Below are 21289 nucleotides of genomic sequence, written 5' to 3' on the forward strand. Positions count from 1 at the left end.
GCTGGAGCCTATCCCAGCTGTCATCGGGCAGGAGGCGGGGTACACCCTGAACTGGTTGCCAGCCAATCGCAGGGCACATACAAACAAACAACCATTCGCACTCACAGTCACACTTACGGGCAATTTAGAGTTGTCAATTTATTCATGTTTTTGGGATGTGGGAGGAAACCGGAGTGCCCGGAGAAAACCCACGCAGGCACGGGGAGAACATACAAACTCCACACAGACGGGACCGGGGATTGAACCCGGGTCCTCAGAACTGTGAGGCTGACGCTCTAACCAGTCGTCTACCGTGCCGCCTACATAAAAATAGTGCAAGATAATTAACCTTAACTACACAATTATGGAAGAAATATATAAACATAGAAACAGATTCTAAACTCCACTAGTTTCGAAAACAGACAAGAGGAACAAACATGGGCGGCACGGTGGCACAGTTCTGAGGACCCGGGTTCAATCCCTGCTCCCGCCTGTGTGGAGTTTGCATGTTCTCCCCGTGCCTGCGTGGGTTTTCTTCGGGCACTCCGGTTTCCTCCCACATCCCAAAAACATGCATTAATTGGAGACTCTAAATTGCCCGTAGGCATGACTGTGAGTGCGAATGGTTGTTTGTTTGTATGTGCCCTGCGATTGGCTGACAACCAGTTCAGGGTGTACCCCGCCTCCTGCCCGATGACAGCTGGGATAGGCTCCAGCACGCCCGCGACCCTAGTGAGGAGAAGCGGCTCAGAAAATGGATGGATGGATGGAACAAACATGGAAACAGACTGTAAACTAAACACATTTAGACAAGGACTAATATTCTAATCTACTCCAGGATAAATATGAATATAAGTACTGAAAGAAATTATTTACAGTATGTGGATAACAAAGAAAAGAGCATGAAATATGTTGCAGCAAAAAAAACAATGAGTAACATTATCCCAGCAAGTAGCTCCCATCAATCCAGCAATTACAAACGTAACTAATGATGAGGCAGAGCAGGTGTTCCTTGGAGGTTCCGCCCAATCACCAGACCAAGGGACTAGAAAAACAGAAACACAGGATCATGACGCTTTCCTACCTTGCAATGGAGCTCATTTTTGGTTATGTGGTTTTATCACACTTTTTCCTTTTAAAATCCTTGGAAATCTTCACTGGTAGCACCACATTAAACACAAAAAACAGCGCTTGTGGAGTAAATCCTTTTGTTGTTCACTGAGCTAAGGTCTTACGAGATTCGCTGACATCTCGTATTTTGCTTGAAATTCCAAAATTCAGACTTTAGAGAGTCCACTTTGCAATTACAGTTATCCATTATGTAGCAGTAAAAAAATAAAAGTCCATGTCATATCAGAGATTATTACAGTTTTGAATTTAATAGTCATTTCTAATTCATTATGGGAAAGAAAATGCAATTTGTCAATGCCACGAGCCAATTTGACAGTGGAGATCAATGTCTTACACAGTTTCATACAGAGAACACCCACACAGCTAATTATTTTAGCCACCACATCACTTTTGAAAGCTGTTGGTGCCAGTTGTACCACAGTGACTAAAAGTAACATGTCTTGCAAAACTCCACTGACGTAAATACACATATATACACACACAGGCAAGCACAGCAGCACACACGAGGCACATAGAGGGCAAGTCCTGTATACCATCCTCCTCATTAAGGTGGAGCTGAAACTATGGACTGGATATTGTGGGTGTCTTTACATTCATCTCCACTTAGCTGATATTCTTTTCATCTCATACACACACACACACACACACACACACACCCGCACACACACACACCCGCACACACACACACACACACACACACACAGCAGCATCTCAACAGGTCACAAGCTGTTAATGCATAGTCATCTACCCCCACATGAGTAAGAATTGGTGTACGCTGATGTTACACATGGGGGGGAAGAGGTTTTGTGCGTGTAGGTGTGTGTAGGTATGTGTGTGTGTGTGTGTGTGTGTGTAGGTGTGCTTAAACAAGTGCGTGACAAGCAGAAGGTGTTTAATTAAGAAGATGAAATGGTAGTGCATATTACGAAGGTGGAATCTCGAAATTAGTCAAAAGATTGCATCATTTTGAAACATGTTGAGGGAGAAATGCTGCAAAAGTTGTACAAAAACCAGCTCGTGAGTATCGAAAGGAAGCAAATGATTTTTGGGGCTTTTTGGTGTTTTTCAATTCAAATACATTTCTATCGATGAATGGACAGATTCAAAATTGTTAGTTTTCCATCGGGCTGCTACATACAAAAACAGATTAGTGCAGATTTTACCAAGATGCGATTTCGGTAATGGAATATAATAATATAGTCTAGGGTTTTAAACTGTATTTTGAGCTCACAATATTCTGAAGTCTGTAAATTCTGCATTAAATTTTCATACTTCTGTTCAATCTTTCAAATTACTTTTTACAAACTCAAGAACTTTCAGTGATTTAAAAACACATTTGTTTTCATTTTACATTCAAATACATTCCAGAAAAAGTGGGAGCCTTCAAATGTCCTTGCCCAAAAGTAAACAGACCCACAGTTGGAAGTGCCATTTCTACCATCCAAAATGGTAAGAAAAAACAAAAACAAACAAGCAGACTTGACACCCCTACTTCCCCCAAACTCTTCCCACTAGTTGGAAGCATCAAATTATCCAAAAGGTCTTGGTAAAATGAAGAATTAAGATTGACCTAAGTAGTCTTGCGCAGTTTCTGATTGATATAGTGAGGTATGTCCCAATTTTGTACAAAACTCATCAAACAACATTGGTGGCATTATTTCTTTTAACATCCTCTAAAATTGGTTGTTGTGCATCAGCATCCTCTGCAGCAATCTGTTTACTGTGTGAGTACTCAACAAAGGACCGCTCAAACAAATGGAACCGCAACGGATATAAAAGCCTGTCTGAGTGCATGTGAAAAGCTTTCCACATCACTTTGAATCACTGTGCATGGGACAAGATGACCATGTTTACCTTCCCCGCTTCGACAGCACGCGTCCGACCCCGGAAAAACGCAAGGACTTAGCCGCCGATGATTTAGTTCAACTGTCAGTGCAGACTTAATGGGATATTATTCAAAAAGCAAGACGGGGGGTCGAAGACAGCTAACATCACAAGGGGTTGAAAGCCTGTGTGCGAGGGAAAAAAATAAAACTGTGGCGGACTTGGCTGGCGACCAGTTCAGGGTGTACCCCGCCTCTCGCCCGAAGATAGCTGGGATAGGCTCCAGCACCCCCGCGACCCTTGTGAGGATGAAGCAGTACAGAAAATGGATGGATGAAATGGAATACAAGAAGAAAATGTGAAGAGCATGCTCACATGTTTTGCTTCTCTGAGTGTCTGTAAAGTGCGTGATGTTAATAAGCAGGAGGCTGACAGGCCGAACCATTTCACCTACTGAGCAAGCTTCAGCGACTGAGAGCCCAAATTGCGTCACCCTTGGAGTTGTTAAGGCTGTGGTTTACTACCTTTTAGCACCTTTGTTTTAGCAGGAATACTTTGTTCACAGCGTAGCTCAAAGCACTGAAGCCTTAGCAGCTGTGCATTTGTGTACCCCATAAAAAAAAAAAAAAAACTGCCTGTGATTGGCTGGCAACAAGTTCAGGGTGTACCCCGCCTCCTGCCCGATGATAGCTGGGATAAGCTCCAGCATGCCCACAACCCTAGTGAGGAGAAGCGGCTCAGAAAATGGATGGATGTTTAAAAAAATTAATAAAATGCGAGTGCAGTCACTTTTTGCAATGCATGACTTGAATGTGCATTGGGCTGCATTTTATCTTGGTGACCTTTGGTCTGTCATCTTCTGGCATCGCTGGAATGTCCTTTTCTCCTTTTTTGTTTTGTTTTGTTTTATTTCATAGGTGCTTTCAAGAAATGACTGTACAATCCATAGTCCCGTAAAGTAGTCTGTGTGACCAGCGGTGAATTGGAAATGGTTTGAAATGCCTCCTAAACTGTTATGTATTTACTTAGCTGTATAATCATTCAGAGATCCGATTTTCATGAAATAATGCCTGATGAAAAACCTAAGAACTTAAATGTGCAGAAATACACTGAACCCCTAACTGTGAACACAATTTATTGCTGATTTGTTCAATTTTGAATTCATTTTTCACATAGGAAATATCGGTGTTTTAAATTAACATCAATCCATTTTTGTGTCATTATTAGGGTAGCGGGTGAACTAAATCCTATTCTATCGGACTTTGGGTAAGAGGCGGGTTAGACCCTTAACTGATTGCCAGCCAATCACAGTGCACATATAGACGAACAACCATTCGCACTCATATTCACATCTATGGACATATTCAGAGTCTTCACTTAACCTAACCTGCTTGTTTTAGGAAGGTGGGTGGAAGCCTTAGTACCATAACCCACGCAAGCACATTTATCAGTTCGTATACACAGAAGTACGTAAAGCATGCGTACGAACATTTCCACGTAAAGAATGGGATTTATCAAGTTGGACATGAGTAAATTTGCATGTAGCTGTAACCATGTGCACACACAAAACCTTGTGTTGGAAGAGTGAAGCTACAAACTAAAGGTCACCAAAGCCATCAGAGTCGTCCCTAGATGTTTTGGCCCCCGGGACATTTTAGTGGGAGATTGGAGAAATACGCAGCCTTTCTCAACCAACAATAAGATAAATCATGTCGGCAGTGTTGGATGCAATTACTTCCCTGGCCCCAATTTACATCCAGTTCCTATACAATCAGCAACAAGCTGACCTTAAACAAGGGTTTAACAAACATATAGATGGAGCCTTAGACTGCCCCCACATTCAATCAAAGCACCATCGCACAACGAATTCAGCTACGTGAACAGGAAAGGATTTCATTCAAACAATGCACAAATAATCTGCGGTCGACATCACTTGGAGGAACACACTAGTCATTCATTCTACAGAATAACTCTGTAAGTGCATGTGTGACTCAAAGCAGGAGGATCGGCCAGCCTAAAACACTTGACAACGTTGCTTCATGTCAGAAAACTGCCATCAATCGTCACCGAAATGTATGTGGACATTGGTACTTATGCCCCCTTCCACCTATGAAAATATCAGAACCAATATTTTTGGTTTTATGGACGTTAAACCTTTTCGTCATTAAGCGACATTAAGATTTTTCTATAGTGAGCATGCTTAACTTCCATAAAGAAACACTTAACGCCCATAAATTCCAAAGCATTGGGGCAATTGTTCTGATATTTTGAGAGGTAACAACAAGTACCCAATAATGCCTGCAATATATATGCATATATGAATTTAACTTGGTTGTCCTCCTCCAATTAAAGATAATTCTTGTCTGTGGCTCATGACAAGATTTTTGGCATTGAGTTTGATGTCAAACTATTTCATTTTTGTTGTTATTGGTAACACCTGCATTAAATATTCTAAAAAGTATTTTATAGTTTGTTTCCACTTCTCAGACAAGTTCTTCAATGTCTGTCTCGGAGATAATCAATTTCTCCGCCCTCTTTGTCACGATTTCGAAGACGGAAGTAGTCCATTTGCACATTCTTAAAGGGATTGTTGCTCCCATAAATGATCAAATGGAGGCATTTCTCCAGTGTGGCAGTTTTAGAAGAGGTGGGATGAATAAACACATTGTTTTTTTACTTGTGCATGTACGACAGGTGTTAGCACATTTGATAAATATGGATGTTTTTGAACTTATGTGTGTTTTTTAATGTCTGTCGTACAAATGCACATAGAATCTGTTCTATGCACTCTGATAAATGATAGCCCAAGTTTTCACATGCCTGTTGGGATATTTTTCTCAAAAATGTACCTTTTAAATATTTACCACCTGCCACTATGAAGGTCTTAAATGTCTCATCAAGGGCTTCAGTAGGGCAATTGACAAGGCATGTACTTGAAGAGTTTTGTTTACTTTTTGTTTTTTAAGGTAATTTATCTTAAAATATCAAATTGCTTACTTACATTTTGAGGTGGCTACACTGTGGTTGGATATAAAATCATGATGTCAACTTTTGTGTGTAATGACATTAAATGACAAAAAAATAGATACAGCATTTGGGGTTTTAGATACAGTATTTGGGGTTTTCCTGCCTCAGTATGTGCATACCTCAAGAGCTGAATCGATGGGGGGAAAATAGGAGTAAGTGAGATAAATAGATGGCTGGCTGAAAAGAACCATGGCAGACAAGGGCAAAATGCAAAAAGACATTGTTGACTGCAGCAGCAGAGCAAACAGAGGGGATGGGAAAAGGTGCCTGACGAGACAGGGGAAGAGTAAGAATGAATGCCGAGGTTTGAGAACGGCTGGATGGCCGATGGCAGGCGGACAAATAAGCAGGATAACTATCAACCAAGCAATTATTCAGTTGCACAGACAAGGATTAATTTAGTGGACCAAACTACGAAGAACATCTTAGAATACACAAGGATGTGGCTTGGAAGCATCTTTTACTACACTGACTGGACTTGATTTGCAGTGAATGAAGCATGATGGAGGAAATGCAGCCTGTCATTCTGTGAAGTTGCTCTTCTAATGGAAAAATAAAACCCCATTACCCATATATTCTACATACAGATTTACATAGCAATGTCTTTTTTTTAGATACACCATTTGTTGGTTAGTAGATTTTTTTGTTGTTGTTGTCAAAAGTTCAATAAATACTTGCATGCAGATATAATGAACCAATGGCATGCGTGTGAGAGAAAGAGAACTGCAATGTGCCCTAACATACACATGCACACACATACACACACACACACACACGTACACACACACACACGCACACACACACGCGCACATAAACAGAGCAGCTCACGTGTTGTCAGGTAAGGAAATATTACACAAAGTGAGAGATAAAAAACAAGCATAATAAGATAAGATTGCTATCCAGACCAATTAAGGATGATATATATTTTTTTATAGTCGGGGATCCTCAAAAATGAAGTAAAATAAAATATGATCTCAAACCAATAGTAAAAAAAAAAAGACTAATTCATCTTATACTCCCCCGCGCCACTAAAATTGACATTGTGAAAGATCTCGATCGATAGATGGACATATAACACATACACTTAATGTAAGTGAAATGTAAAAAAGTCCCCGACAGAAGTGAGAGTGAGGAGACGAGAGTCGAAAGTTGCAAAATATCTTTCGGCTCAGCTCATTCACATCTGGGTCAGTTGCCACCAAGACTGAATGTTCCGCTCTGCTTCACTGAGCACTCAAGCTGCAGGTAGAAGTAGGCTACAGGCTTTATGTGAAAAGTTAAGACTGAGATACAGTTTGTCCGTAAAGTTGCTATGTGGTGAATATTTGGTGTCCCCAAAAGCAGTGTGATACTGCAGGCAGACAAGGCTCTCCACTTTATTTCGGGTAGATCTGAGTTTTTGTAAGAGTTCGGATTTAGGTTGGGATTATGATATGGTCAGGGATTACTTTAAAATTGGTGTTTTGGTTAGCCTCCTGAGACCTAATAAGTATAATAACTGAACTTGGTCTTTGTACAGAAAGTGTTTTTTGCAGAAAATGATGTCCTTATATGTGGACAGTTGGCTTATCATAACATAAAAAATATATATATTTGGTTAGGTAAATGTTGGTGTTAAGGTTTTGATTTAGGTCTAAGATTTGGTTAGGTTTAGAGTTAGGGTTAGACTGCTGCACCACCCTTGAAGAAAATTCTTCCTGTAGTTATTTTATAAACTTTCAGGCTTTGTCCATAAGATGCATATTATTATTTGCATTTCCTCCATATACAATTGTTTGTCCTTAAAAACTAAGCTTTGAAAAACTTTGGCCAGGGTGAAAAAAAATTATGTTGCCTCCTGGGCTCCGTGTGAAGTAGCGGTGATTAATAAAAAAATGTACAACTAGGGATGGTGGTGTAAAAATGAAGTCTGTGTATGCTTTATCAGCATTCTGAATGGCCAAAATGCGCTTGAGAGCTGACGCAGATTTTTGTTTGGAGCTATAGAAATATGTTTTCAGAAATATCCTTGCACATGTAGACATTGCCTCAGACAGAATCAAACTAGATCAGAGTGGCTTTTACTCAGATGGTAGGTTACTATGTGGGTGAAGCATCATACTGTGAGAGTCTGAAACTTGGGTGCACAGGTCTTCTCTTACGGATGGATCCTCAGTCTCCAAGCCCTGCTGTCAGAAAGAATGGACACACTCTTTCCCTCCCCTGATGACCTGGCGCTCACACTTCCCACTGAGCAACCCGACGTTGACTTAGAAAAGACGTTGCTGGCGGGTGTAGAATGAAAGCTTTTACGGTCCTTTTTGGCACGTCTTCTAGTTGTCCAGTTTTGAAGTGTACATAATGTCTGTGTAAATATGGTTCGCAAATGTGCTTTGGACATCTTATATGAGGCAAATTTAAATGTTATTTATACAAATGTGTCAGGGCTGCTGTTTCAATACCCTAAGTCCAGCGCGTGTGTGTGTGCATGTGCGTGTGTGTGTGTCATGAGTGCTTTGCAGGGTTAACGTGTTGGAGTCTGGCAGCTGCACCTTGTCATCCTAATTACACCTGACTGCTCTTAAAACGCTGTGGGACTCCAACTCGTCGCCAGAGTATCAACGCTCTACGGTGAGTTCGTAGCCTAGCCACCTTGCCACTCTTTTTGCTTCCTGAAGACCTAGTGAGTTACCTCTACCTAATTCTTGTTCTTTGTCCCCATTCTGCCATCTGCCCTTGCTACCTGCAAACCAGTGCTCACCTTTTGCGGCCCACTGACAACACGGAGTCCTACCCTGCCAGACCGGTCCTCCTCGGAATCCTGCCAATCCCGGATTTAGTTCTCGGAGTTCCTTTGTTCGCTTCCAAGCTGCAATAAACCTTTATTCACAAACTCACCTCCCTGTCCTCTTTGCATCTGGGTCCAACTTGCAACCTGAATCCTGACAAAATGAAAGATTTAAAATGATGATCAGATGGAAGGGTCTTGTGAAATTATACCTGCTCAGAACCCAGATGGTAGCTATGGCTACTCATCCATCCAACTACACACACATACATACCCCCTCTGATCCTGATCCTATTTATTTGCTGCCCTTTATGATGCTAACAACTAATTTTGTCCTCACATAGAACTCACCACCGTCTGTCTTCGTTGGTCTGTAACACCTCTAGAGTAGTCGGGCTTCTCTTCATTAGGGATCTTACTGACAATGTCTGCGCCTACTGTCAGATAATCTGCCATGCCACCCCGGAGACTTGGATCAGCAGACTAATAACTGTCAACTAGCTTCAGACAAAGTCACAGCGGTAATTTCATTATAGTCACAGAAGCCTTTGTCCTCAATCCAATATTCCATTATTAGAACCTCCTAAACATTTTTTTTTCTATCCACTCCAGTCTTCGTGTACTTATGTTAAACATCTCTGAGGAAAAAAATGTCATCTTCTTTATAATTTGATCTCAACCTTGCTTTGTAGGGGGAAAGTTGATTGACTCGTGCGGAAAAGCTGCACTGATTTTTATTACAGATTTTAAAAAAGGAGCGAAGGAGACACTGACTCCAAGGACACCTCATCTCACACTCTTGGTTTCCATTACTTAAATATAACACCACAAAAGAATCGTATTGCTTGGGAAGAAATCCATCTTCAGACTACTGCGCCTTTTTAAATCACCTTTCAAGACCTTTTGATTATTTTCCCTTTACATATTTATGTCTTTCATTGGAACCTGTATCCCTTGATCAAGCATTTGCATTGGCCAAAGAAGAAGGAATCTGCAAGTCTGGAAAGTGAGTGTGGATACCTTACTTGAACGGCAAGTAATTAATAATTTACCAGGCAACCCAGCATCGATCTATAGCTTTTAAAGCAGATAAACAGTAGTCCCCACATGCTGACCTCAGCACTAAATGTTTGCTTGCTTTTTTATATTCCGGAGTGGAGCTGAAACTATTTTTAAACAAAATCCTAAGGGTTTTACCCATATCACCTAGGTCGCTCATAACCTTGCACAAAAACAACAACAACAAAACAGCCACAATGCAAGGTTGCCATTTCCTGCAAATTCTATGCACCGTCAGTGCTGTATGGTTGCCTTCAAATGGATTGGTGTTGAAAAAGTTCAGAGAACTGGCACCAAAGTTATATGTGGAAACTCCTGGCTGCACTTGATGGTTTTATGGCGGGTGCTACCAGTAGGTCTCTGTAGCTGCACTTGAATTTCTAATCTGTTGCGTTATAATTCTGACACTTAGTTAGATACATCAGCTTGGTAATGACTCGCTCGCGATCCACTTTTTGGCACTTGCAACTTGCACCCACATACAGTATTCATCCATCATCTCAGGCTTGACCGGATGATTGCAGAGGCCCGTTTTGCCTCATGTCGGGTGGGAAGTGGTGCTAAAAACCACCACCACTTGGAACACATTGGTTGCCCAGTTTTGGAGTCCTTGAATCCTTTTTGTTAGTCATTACAACAAATATATTAACATTAATTTCAGATAGAAGTTCAATGCAAAGGAATTATTGATGCCGATTAAAGTATAAACACTGTATCAAATGTTTTTTTTTTGGGGGGGGGGGGGGGATTTTCATGTAATTGATATTGAGCAGTTAATTGTAACAGCTTAAGAAACAAGTTTTTTTTCATTTGTTTGTGATGGAATGATGAATATGTGTAGAGTTGGTGATCAAAAAATATGCAGTTTGATCTACATGTACAGTATGTTGATGTTTTCTTAATTATTAGATTTTCATTATTCTTAGAACCCCCTGTTTCTCCTGGTGTTGTATTGTCTGACGGGGTGAATGAGGTGACAGTGTAAGTGTGCCTAGGTGTGGGGCATAATGATTAAGGGATGATTAAGAATTTGTCCATTGTGTGGAATTGATTGTTGATTTATCATTATTGAAGGCATTACTGTCCATGACTGTCATGGTCTGTGTTGTTGTTTTGATTATGTTTTATTTCGTTTCATGTTTTATACACAGGAAAACAGCTCTGTCCCATGTCATGTCTTCTTTTCTCATTTGGTTTTCGCTTCCACCTGTTCTCGTTAACCCTGTTCTTTGTGTCAACCAATTAGCCACTCGTGTCTTGTTGTTGGGTAAGATTGAAAAATAAGCTATTGGTCTTAGCTTATCACCGTATTGTTGTGTAAGTATGGAGGTCATGCAATAGCTTTTACAATCTACCATTTGAATGAATGTTTTATCATTAAATTTGGAAGGCCTAGCGCAGCACTGGACACAAAATGTTGTTTAATGTCACAGAAGGCCTTTTCTGCCTCTGTACTCCATTAAACAGGTGATGTAATTTTAAGGTTGTTGTCATACATTAATTTTGACAATGGTGCAACAATTTCTGCATAGTTTGGAATCCATGCTCTACAATAATTTGTCAGACCTAAAAATTATTATTATATGTTTCTTCGTCTGTGGTTTAGGATTTTTTAAGACTATAGCTCTCCTGTCTTCTGATTAGTCTTTCCTCCTATACTTAAATTATGGCCTAGATATTTAACTTGTCTTTTACATCATTGCAATTTATTTTTGTTAACTTTATGTCCCTCTTCTGTTAGATGATGCAGTAAGGTCAATGAATCTTTGCATGTCTCTCCATCTGTAGATGCCAGAAGACATGCGTGTTGTCATAACTTGTGAATAAATAGTTGGACTTTCACAGTAACCTTGCGGTAATCTAGTAAATGTATATATATATATTTTTTTTCTCAAATGTGAATGCAAACCAAAATTGACTGTTATTTTCTATTGGTACTGAAAAGAATGCATTACTGCATTAATGCATTAATGTCCACTACTGTAAACACAGTAGCGTCTGGTCTTAATGAATTTAACAATGTGCGTGGGTTTGGTACGCATGCTCTGTATTACTGCAGCTCATCACATTCTTTTTTATCTTCTATTTTTGTGATAAGCTGCAAGGCTGCAGACAACAGGGCCTTTCCCATGTTTAACGGTGGCTTGTCTTTTATTTTTTATATAATTTGATTCCAGCAACGCGGCTATTTTTTGTGTATTTAACCAACCATTAAAGCCGTGTTCGGTTATCCCTGTCTCTAAATATTAAATTTTATCAGGATCCTGTTTCTTTTTTTCTTTTAAATTTAATTTAATGAACCTCCAACCTTTACACTGCAGTGTATTCCTGTTTTTTATTTTACTACTTCCTTTCCCCATTTGAAAGAATTTGGTTCAGTGTAATACTACCTAGGGTAGTCTAGAACACTGTTTCTTTTCAGTAGGACGGTGATTCAAATTTACTTTCTGTGGTAATTCTCACTTCAACTCTTTCGAGTGGAGAATTCTTGCCTTTGCATCCACAAAAGTCCACCGTTTACTTTCCCACTGTTTTGGTATGGAATGAAAAACCTAGTGGTTTCCCATTTCCCATTTACACTCTCATTCAAACAGTTTTCATTCACACTGGCTCGTCAGAGGACTCCGCCGTCCCATACGGAATTTAACTACGTCTGTCAACAGCTCATTAGAGGACTCCGCCGTCCTATACGGAATTTAACTACGACGCCACGAAACTTTCCTAGTTTCTTTATTCATTAAACACGGAATTTAAGTACTTACAGGACTCCGGCATCCTCGCGGAATATGTCGGACTCCGCCGTCCCTTACTTGCCAGTGACTAGTATTACACAAGGTTTATTAAACACGGAATTTAAGTACGTACAGGACTCCGCCGTCCTCGCGGAATTTGTGGACTCCGGCGTCCTTTTTCCTAAAAACAATTTTTAAATTTAACTCACCAGTCGTCTTCAATCCTGTGGATTGTCGTCAACCTTCAGATCCCAGTTGAGGAGAACGAAGACCAGTCCCGTAAAGGGTCTTACTTGCCGTGGCCACGGTCTCTTAACTGGAAGTCGGCTCCACAACTGGAATCCTCGGGTGTGTTGACATCCGGCTCGAAGGACCAATTTAATGTTGGATTTATCTTACCCAGCATTATAAAAAATAGACACAAAAGGAATGAAGACACTGGTTTCTTTTTCTCATGAGGAGGGCGTATGGGAGATTGTTCAGATCACAGCCTCTCAACACGCTCTAAACAATCCCCCCCCCTCGCTCCTGCATTTATTTGAAATAGGAGGGATTTACAAATCATAATGTTCTAAGCAATAAGACACAACACAAAATATTTGATAATAAGAGGGTTTTTCCCAGACATAGTATTCTAAACAATAAGACACGACACATAATATTTGATAATAAGAGGGTTTTTCCCAGACATAGTATTCTAAGCAATAAGACACAACACAAAATATTGGATCAACACTTGTCCCGACCCGACCACATCCGATCACGTCCTTGGTCCAGGCGTCCTTCCATCGGATGATGCTGAGTCATCTTTTCGAAGGCGAGACATCTAAAATCGTCCATAATACTAATGCAAGCTAAACAAATAAATGATAACTTCTAGAATATATTTAACACTTGTCCAGGTGTGTCTCGTTGTCTCCTCAGTTAGTTTGTATTTAGTTCTGTGGTTTCTTTCAGTTTGTCTGTTCATTAATGTTGTTGCTGTAGTCACATATCCCTTGTCATTTTATGTTGTTGGGTTTATTCCTAGTGTTTCTTTGATTCGTGATTTTCTGGGACTTTTATTTAGTCTTTAGATTTTTCCATGATCCTTGTTTGCCTGTTTGGTTTTTGTGAATAAGTACTTTTTGGAGACTCCTGTATTCCCGCTTTGCAAACCTGTAACTGTGATGTAGACTGTCATCTGACAAATAGAAAAGAAGATTTGTACCCCAATCTGCTCCTTTATTCAGATCCACACTCACGATTCAGTCAATTCTTAGTTGTCCCAACTGTCCCCAAAGTTCCAAGCTCAAGCAGTAACACTAAAAAAAAAAAACAAGCATAGAAACTCTTACGTCCAAAAACATTACCTCCTTGGGGGAGGTTATACAAAACCCCTTCTATCTGGCTCCCAATCAGTTTCTACTCCACACCCTCCAAATTGTTCGGTCGAACCAATTAGAGTGGACAGGTTTCTCCCTTTGTGTCCTTTCGGATATAAACAGCTGCCTCTCAAATAAGCGGCTCCAACATTTACACCAATTATCTGAGCCAAAGAAAATGGCTGCAAGAGAATTGTATAAAGCTTAATAACGGTATAAGGGCCATTAAAGAGAATACATATCATTTAAGCCACAAGTGCTTTTTTTGGCATAGATTGGCTGTTATAATTTTCCAAAGTTCTCATGTTTCCTGAATAAAACAAAAATAATAATCTTTTGATGAGCACACAATTTCAGTGGGTAGGAAGTACACTATCGTAGCAACAACAGAGGGGAAAAAAAATCTGAATTGTGTAAAAATCTGATGAGGCAGGGTAGTTTGCATATTTATTTCTGTCAGAAGTCTTCTCCATCTCAGTAAACCTCTGTAATTACATCCCAACAGAGGGAGGAATTAAAGTCAGTTCCGTCTATTTGGGATGATGGATCTGACAGCGAGCAGTTATATAGTCCTCATGTCTGCAGACAAACACACATAAATCGCCACCTGCGACTGTGCTGCTCGGAAGTCTGTGTAATTAAACATTATTATATGAGAAAGTGAATTAATCTGTAGTCTGTGAAGGTGCCATCAAGATGCGACGGATGGCAGGAGGTGTCGGAGGGAGGATGATTTAGCAGAGCAGGCTCGCCATATGAAACCTGGGGGATTCAGTCAACAGTGAGGAGAAAAGGAGTATAATTTGGAAGATTCCTAAATGATTCTGCTTTTCCCATCGTTGTGTCACATTGATGGAGCGAAGACAGTCACCATCAATGAAGAAAACAGCAAAAATTCAAGAACTGCCTCACTCATGTCCCTGTAATGAATTTTAAATTTTTTTTTTTTTTGCGACTCAGAATATACGCATGTAATGTAATGACAACTACACTATACTAGACATAAAACATCATTTACTTGAGCGCAGATGGAGTTCATCAACAAAATATAATACTACCTTAAGGGTAAACATTTGACTATCACTATTTGTAATTTTCTAATCTAGGGTGCGCCCCGCCTCTCACCCGAAGTCATCTGAGATAGGTGCCAGCTAAACCGTGACCGTATTGAGGATAAGAGCTACAGGGAATGTATGGTGGAATTTAATACATACAAATACAATTTGTTGTACAATATTGTTGGTAATATTTTGATTTTTTGGATAACATTAGTTAACATTAGTTTTTACACCCAAATAAAAAAAAAATGCTATAAATTAGCCACATTAGCATTTGGAACATGTGATGGTCTTATTAGTCTTTTATATTCTGTGTCTCTGTATAATGATTTGTTAGCATGCTAACATGCCACTTACCTTAAGATGATAATGGACAAAACGGCAAAGCATGATGTGTCAAAGCCATTTTACTAGCATTTTTATCACAAATATACAGTATGTCGATTTTTTTTTGCATTGTTTAATTTTTTCCGTTTGTGTGTGTTGGGGGTCAGTGGGTTGGGCAAAAAGTTCCAACATTCAAACCCCTTTTTGTACTCAGGAATTTCAGTTTATACAATTATTATTGTGTAAGACCTAACAGTATTTCAATACAATTATTGCAGTTCATTGGTCTGCATGTGAATTATGTGCGCTGACTTATATGTGTGAGTTTTTTTTTCTTTTCTCCGGCAGACGGGAGAGACCTATGGGACCCAATTAGAGTGTGTAATGTTGGATATGACAAAGGAGAGTCGGTTTGGTCATGCCCACTCGTCTCTGCCTTGTACCCCCCCCCAACCCGGCTTTTATAGGCAAACAGAGGTTTAATAAGAGAGGGGTCTGGCGCGCTCATCTCCTCTCCGACAGAAGGAAGCACAGTGGTCACAGAGTTTGGGTTTGGATGAGGTCAGTGCCCCCGTGGGCTCAGCTTCAAGGGAGAAAAGACAGTGAAATAAACGGACAAGTGACTTGGGGATCTGCAGCACCAGTTACAGAGCAACAACTCGCTGGTTCTCAAACATATGATATAACCAGATATGAGATATGAATACAGATTTGTCCTGTATCACATCACTCCTTTAAAGAAGATGACGACTGGAACGTGTGCACACCAAACCAATCTGTGGTGGGATCATTTCCATGAGAAGAAAACTGAAAGTAGCATTGTGAATTCTCTCAGGAATTGCATTTGAATGCCAAGAGATGCTGAAACGCCAAAGAAAGTGTGATGCACTAATAATTTGTTTATTTATATTGTTGGTCAGAGTGCAGTTTCAATCAAGCATTTATTTTCATACTAAATGTAACTGTATGTAGACATTCCTTTCATGTCCATTGAACCTTTGTGATCAGGTTTTATTGAGTTCAGGTTCCCTTTTGGCTTTGGGGTATACACCTAGGCTGTGTTCCCTCGCCATTTTGTGGTGCTGTGTAGTGAGTATAAGATATCTGTATCCCACAATGCATCTTGAAAAGTAGTGAACAACCAATGGTCAGTAGAAAAGCAATATTATCCTATGATGCACATCTTTAATATACTGTAAATAGAGCAACACATTACAACACAGATGGTCAAAAAGTGCTCCAGTGGTGTTAATTTTGTAAAATACACTCATCTTATGCCCGATGACAGCTGGGATAGGCTCCAGCACGCCCGCGACCCGAGTGAGGAGAAGCGGCTCAGAAAATGGATGGATGGATGGACACTCATCTTAACCGTATAATGTTATTATAATGTATGTCTACGTTCAATATTTATTATGGAAGGCCCACTAGCTCACGTTGTAATTATGCAAGAGCATTGATGTAATTAATGGCGCGTCTGAGTAGTATTTGAAAACTATCTTTCATTTGACTGATGAGTGAACTAGTCAACTATATAAAAATCTGTATACATTCAGTGTTGTGATTAGGGAGGAAGGAATGAGTGAATAATTCCGAGCACAGCCATGAGCGCTGAATGGTATGTCGACGCCATGTTGGATGTCTAATTAATTTGCTGCTTGGAGATGGACCAACTGTTTCACATTCAAAGCCAGATCTCATTGGACTGACGCTTAACAATGACTTTTGATTGCGAAATTGCCCTGAAAATACTATTCTGATTGTTGTTGATGCATAGGTCACTTTTCTCATACCAAGTAGGACTCCCAAAGATAAAGGGCTGAGAAAACAGTGGGAAACCGCTTTTAGAAGGGAATGCTTTTCTTCTTGTCCATCTCCATTAATTTCTATTATATGTAGTTAAATTGATAAAAATAAAATCTGTGAATATCAAAATGAATCTACCTAACACAATCCTCTGAACTGTTGAAACTTGTTTTGATGTCCAGGTGATTTCAATCAAAGTCAGTTTAAAGTCAGTCAATTTGCATTTTAGTTTATATTATATTTTAGGTTTTAAATTTCTTCTGTTCGGTTTTAGGGCATAGAGTGATGACTGACAGCTGCCTCAGACCTGTCTTGACCTGTCGGTGTGTAGGAACTGAGAACGCACTAATTCAGTGTTTTGTAAATGTCATATATCAATTACACACACACCATTGCTCCCACCATCGTAAAGGTGACAAGATCACGTAACTGTTTAACGAGCAAAGCTGTGGGTGATTGACAGGGGGTGGGGGTGGGGAAGTCGGGAGGGGCACTTACTTACGTGACGTCAGCCGTCCAGCACATTAAACCAGCTCACAGTCCGGACGACAGACAAAGTTGAAAGTTCTCACTTTTCATTGTAAATATTAAGATAACTATTGTCACTGAGTCAGTCCTTTATACTATTACGATTTATGGCCACGCACTTCGGTATGAATAATTAACCCACAATGCATTGCTCGCTAAACACGCCAGTAAAACTGTATTCTTAATGTATAAATTAAAAAGTAACAACAATCAAATATACTTTTTACACTTTTTTTAGAATAACAAAATAGTGTAGTGATAGTGCAGTCGTGCATTCCTTTGCACTTTTATGGTACTGTACTGTCACTGTGCATTGTAGAATAAACAATCACCTCCCAATCGCTTTGTTGTGAAATGAGCTTTCTGCGTGAACGGTAAAATGCTATTGAATAGGTGGACTGTGTTGTTTGAGGCACCAGGCACAAATTAGTACTTGGTGAGATGTGAGAGAAATTGATGACTCAAAAGTAGCTATTGCTGGGTTGAAAAAGTAACTGTAGTCTGAGTACTCTCCCGAGGAAAGTAAAGTGTTTATTTGCTCGTTACTCAAAATGGCGGCATTGAGGAGTAACGCCTAATGCGTTACCGGCATCACTGCATATATAGCATATAGCTGTGAACAGTGCTGTGATAACATCTGAACAATCTGATTGGACATTAGTAAGTGCTTCGTTTAATGTCACATCATTGCTTTTTCTGGTCATGACCTCACTGTTTGAGCTGCTTTAGAACTGAGAAAAATACTTTATTTTACGAATAAAGGTTGCACAACTTCAGATATTTCATTAATGTATTAATTTCCAGACCGCTTATCCTCACTAGGGTCGCGGGCATGCTTGAGCCTATCCCAGCTATCTTTGGGCAAGAGGTGGGGTACACCCTGAACTGGTCGCCAGCCAATCACAGGGCACACATAAAGAAACAGCTACTCTCACTCACATTCACACCTGCGGGCAATTTAGTGTCTGCAATCTACCTACCACGCATGTTTTTGGGATGTGGGGGGAAACCGGAGTTCCCGGAGAAAACCCAGGCAGGCACGGGGAGAACCTGCAAACTCCACACAGGTGAGGCCAGATTTGAACCTAGGTCCTCAGAACTGTCAGGCAGATGTGTTAACCAGTCGGTCATCGTGCCGCCACTTCAGATATTTTTAAAAGTCAAACGCTAATGTGATGAAAGTTGCGTCGACGATGCTGACGCTGATGATGTCATTGCTTTTTTTTTTATTTGTATTTTTTTTTAGTACAGTACTTCAATTTAAATATATATATATATATATATATATATATATATATATATATATATATATATATATATATATATATATATATATATATATATATCTCACAGGTCCAGGGAATGCTTTGCCATAATCTATATTCATCAACAACAGACATGTCAAACATAAAATTTACTCAGAACACGCAATACACAAGAGCGTGGACGTGGTCTCGGTGAAGGCACTCCTGCTTACGGTATTTCCAGCCAGAGGCAAAAATCCTCTCATTTGGTGTCTCTTCCCCTGGGACATCAAGGTAACATTTGCACAACATGGCCAGACGGGGAAAACTGTTCTCATTCTGGGCCCACCACTGCAGCTCGATCTACAAGGTGGGAATTTGCCGTGTTTGCCAGTAATCACGGATACCTTCGTATGTGATGGAATAATTATCTGCTCTCCTGCCACTTTGATGGTGTGGGCTGAAATTCTTAAAAAAAATCCTGCTTGAGCCTGGGGGCACCTCACTTACCAAAAGGTGTGCACTCAGAAATAGACAATTTGAATCAATTAAGGTGACGGGAATAATTTCATTCAGCGGCTCTGCGTCTTCCTCTCGCCAAAAACGTGACTCGTCGACATCATTGTGGAGTAGTAAAGTAGTCAAATTGACTAGTCTGTACAAAGTGGTTACTTCCCAAAAGCTTATTAAATTGTTTCCACTCCACTGCTTTTCTGCCCATAGTCCAACCTTTATAGAGGATGTTATTTAAAATATATTCCATTCTTTTCAAATGATCTTTTCTTGTTTGTTTATCAGTTTATTTTTGAAAGGGGACAATGCAATTTCATAAAACACATGAAGTACACATGGTTAAAAAAGCCAGAATTAGCCAGAAGGCTAGTTTTCATCTGTAGTCCCCTGGCCATGATGTAAAAAAGCAGTAAAATACAACTACAAGACAATATAATACAGGATACATAATCAAACTATACTATTAAGAGAGAATAAAACCATATTTTTTTTGATCATAACAAAAAGACAACATAACATACTTGTCTTTTAGTGTTGGCAGCTATAGGTGTTAACTAGCCACATTTTCAGTTTTTTTGTGAAGGCCTTGTAAGCAGTTTAACCTCCTCAGGTACTGAGTTCCACTCACCAGCGCTCCTCACTGACCAGGCTGACTTACTGAAAGTGCTCCTGCGCAGAGGAATGAGACAGTCACCTCTGACAGAGCCTCGAGTGACACGCTCAGAGCTGTTTCTTTGGCTGATGAACTCAGCCAGAGGAGCTGGGGCCAAATCATGCAGTACTTTATAAATCAAATTTAAATCTGCAAATATGTGAAGACTGTCCCAGTTTAAAAGACTGTATTTTTTTAAAAATGCACAGTGATGATAGTGCCTTGGTTTTTTATCCATCACTTTAATTACTTGTTTGTACAAAACTTCCAATGGTTTTTTTGCATTCTGACCAGCCTGGGACCAACTGGTTATGCAATAGTTAAAGTGACTAAGAATCATCGAATGCAGGTAAATTTTTGCAGCTTCAGTTGACATTTCATTCCGAATTGCACGAAAGTTTGCGAGGTTTAATTTGATATTTTTACACAATTTGTCAATATGGGCTTTAAAGGAAAGCTGTGAATCTATTATTAACCCAAGATATTTGTATTGGCTGACAATTTGCATTTTTTCTCCATTAACAAGTATGTCGGGGTCAGGTGATACTCTATTTGTTTTAGTGAAATACATGCCTACAGTTTTAGAAACGTTTAGCTGTAGACAGCAATCCTGCAACCAAGTTGTGACACAGGACATTGTATTAGTGAGTTTAGCAGCAACAGTATCTTTGGAGCGACCATGAACAAAGAAAACTGTGTCGTCTGCATACATTACGCACTCTGCTTCAGAGCAAACAGTGGGCAAATCGTTGATATAAAGACTAAATAAAAGGGGGCCCAATATTGATCCCTGAGGGACTCCAGAGGTTAGCCTAAGAGACTCTGATCTGCAGTTGTTAACTGATACAGATTGTGTTCGGTCATGCAGATATGATTCAAGTGATTCAAGAAGTTAAATTTTGAGAGCTTGGTAAGAAGAACAGAGTGATTTACTGTATCGAAAGCTTTCCTGAGGTCCAAGAACACCGCCCCTACAACTCCACCCTTGTCGAGAGAATATTTTATTTTCTCAATGAAGAGGCATGTAGCCATTTCAGTGGAATGCTTGGATCTGAAACCAAACTGCATGACGTGGAGAGAGGGGGAGCTGCTGATTAAATAATGGACAATCTGCTCTGACACCCATTTTTCTGCAACTTTGGAAATGGCCGGAAGAATGCTTATAGGTCGGTAGTTATTCAGAGAAGTTGAGTCACCGGATTTAAAGACAGGGGTAACAATAGCAGATTTCCAGGCCTTTGGAAAGTGACCAGATGAAATTGAAAGATTAATGATTGA

Source organism: Phyllopteryx taeniolatus, chromosome 17, assembly GCF_024500385.1.
Source record: "Phyllopteryx taeniolatus isolate TA_2022b chromosome 17, UOR_Ptae_1.2, whole genome shotgun sequence".
In the NCBI taxonomy this organism is placed as follows: Eukaryota; Metazoa; Chordata; class Actinopteri; order Syngnathiformes; family Syngnathidae; genus Phyllopteryx; species Phyllopteryx taeniolatus.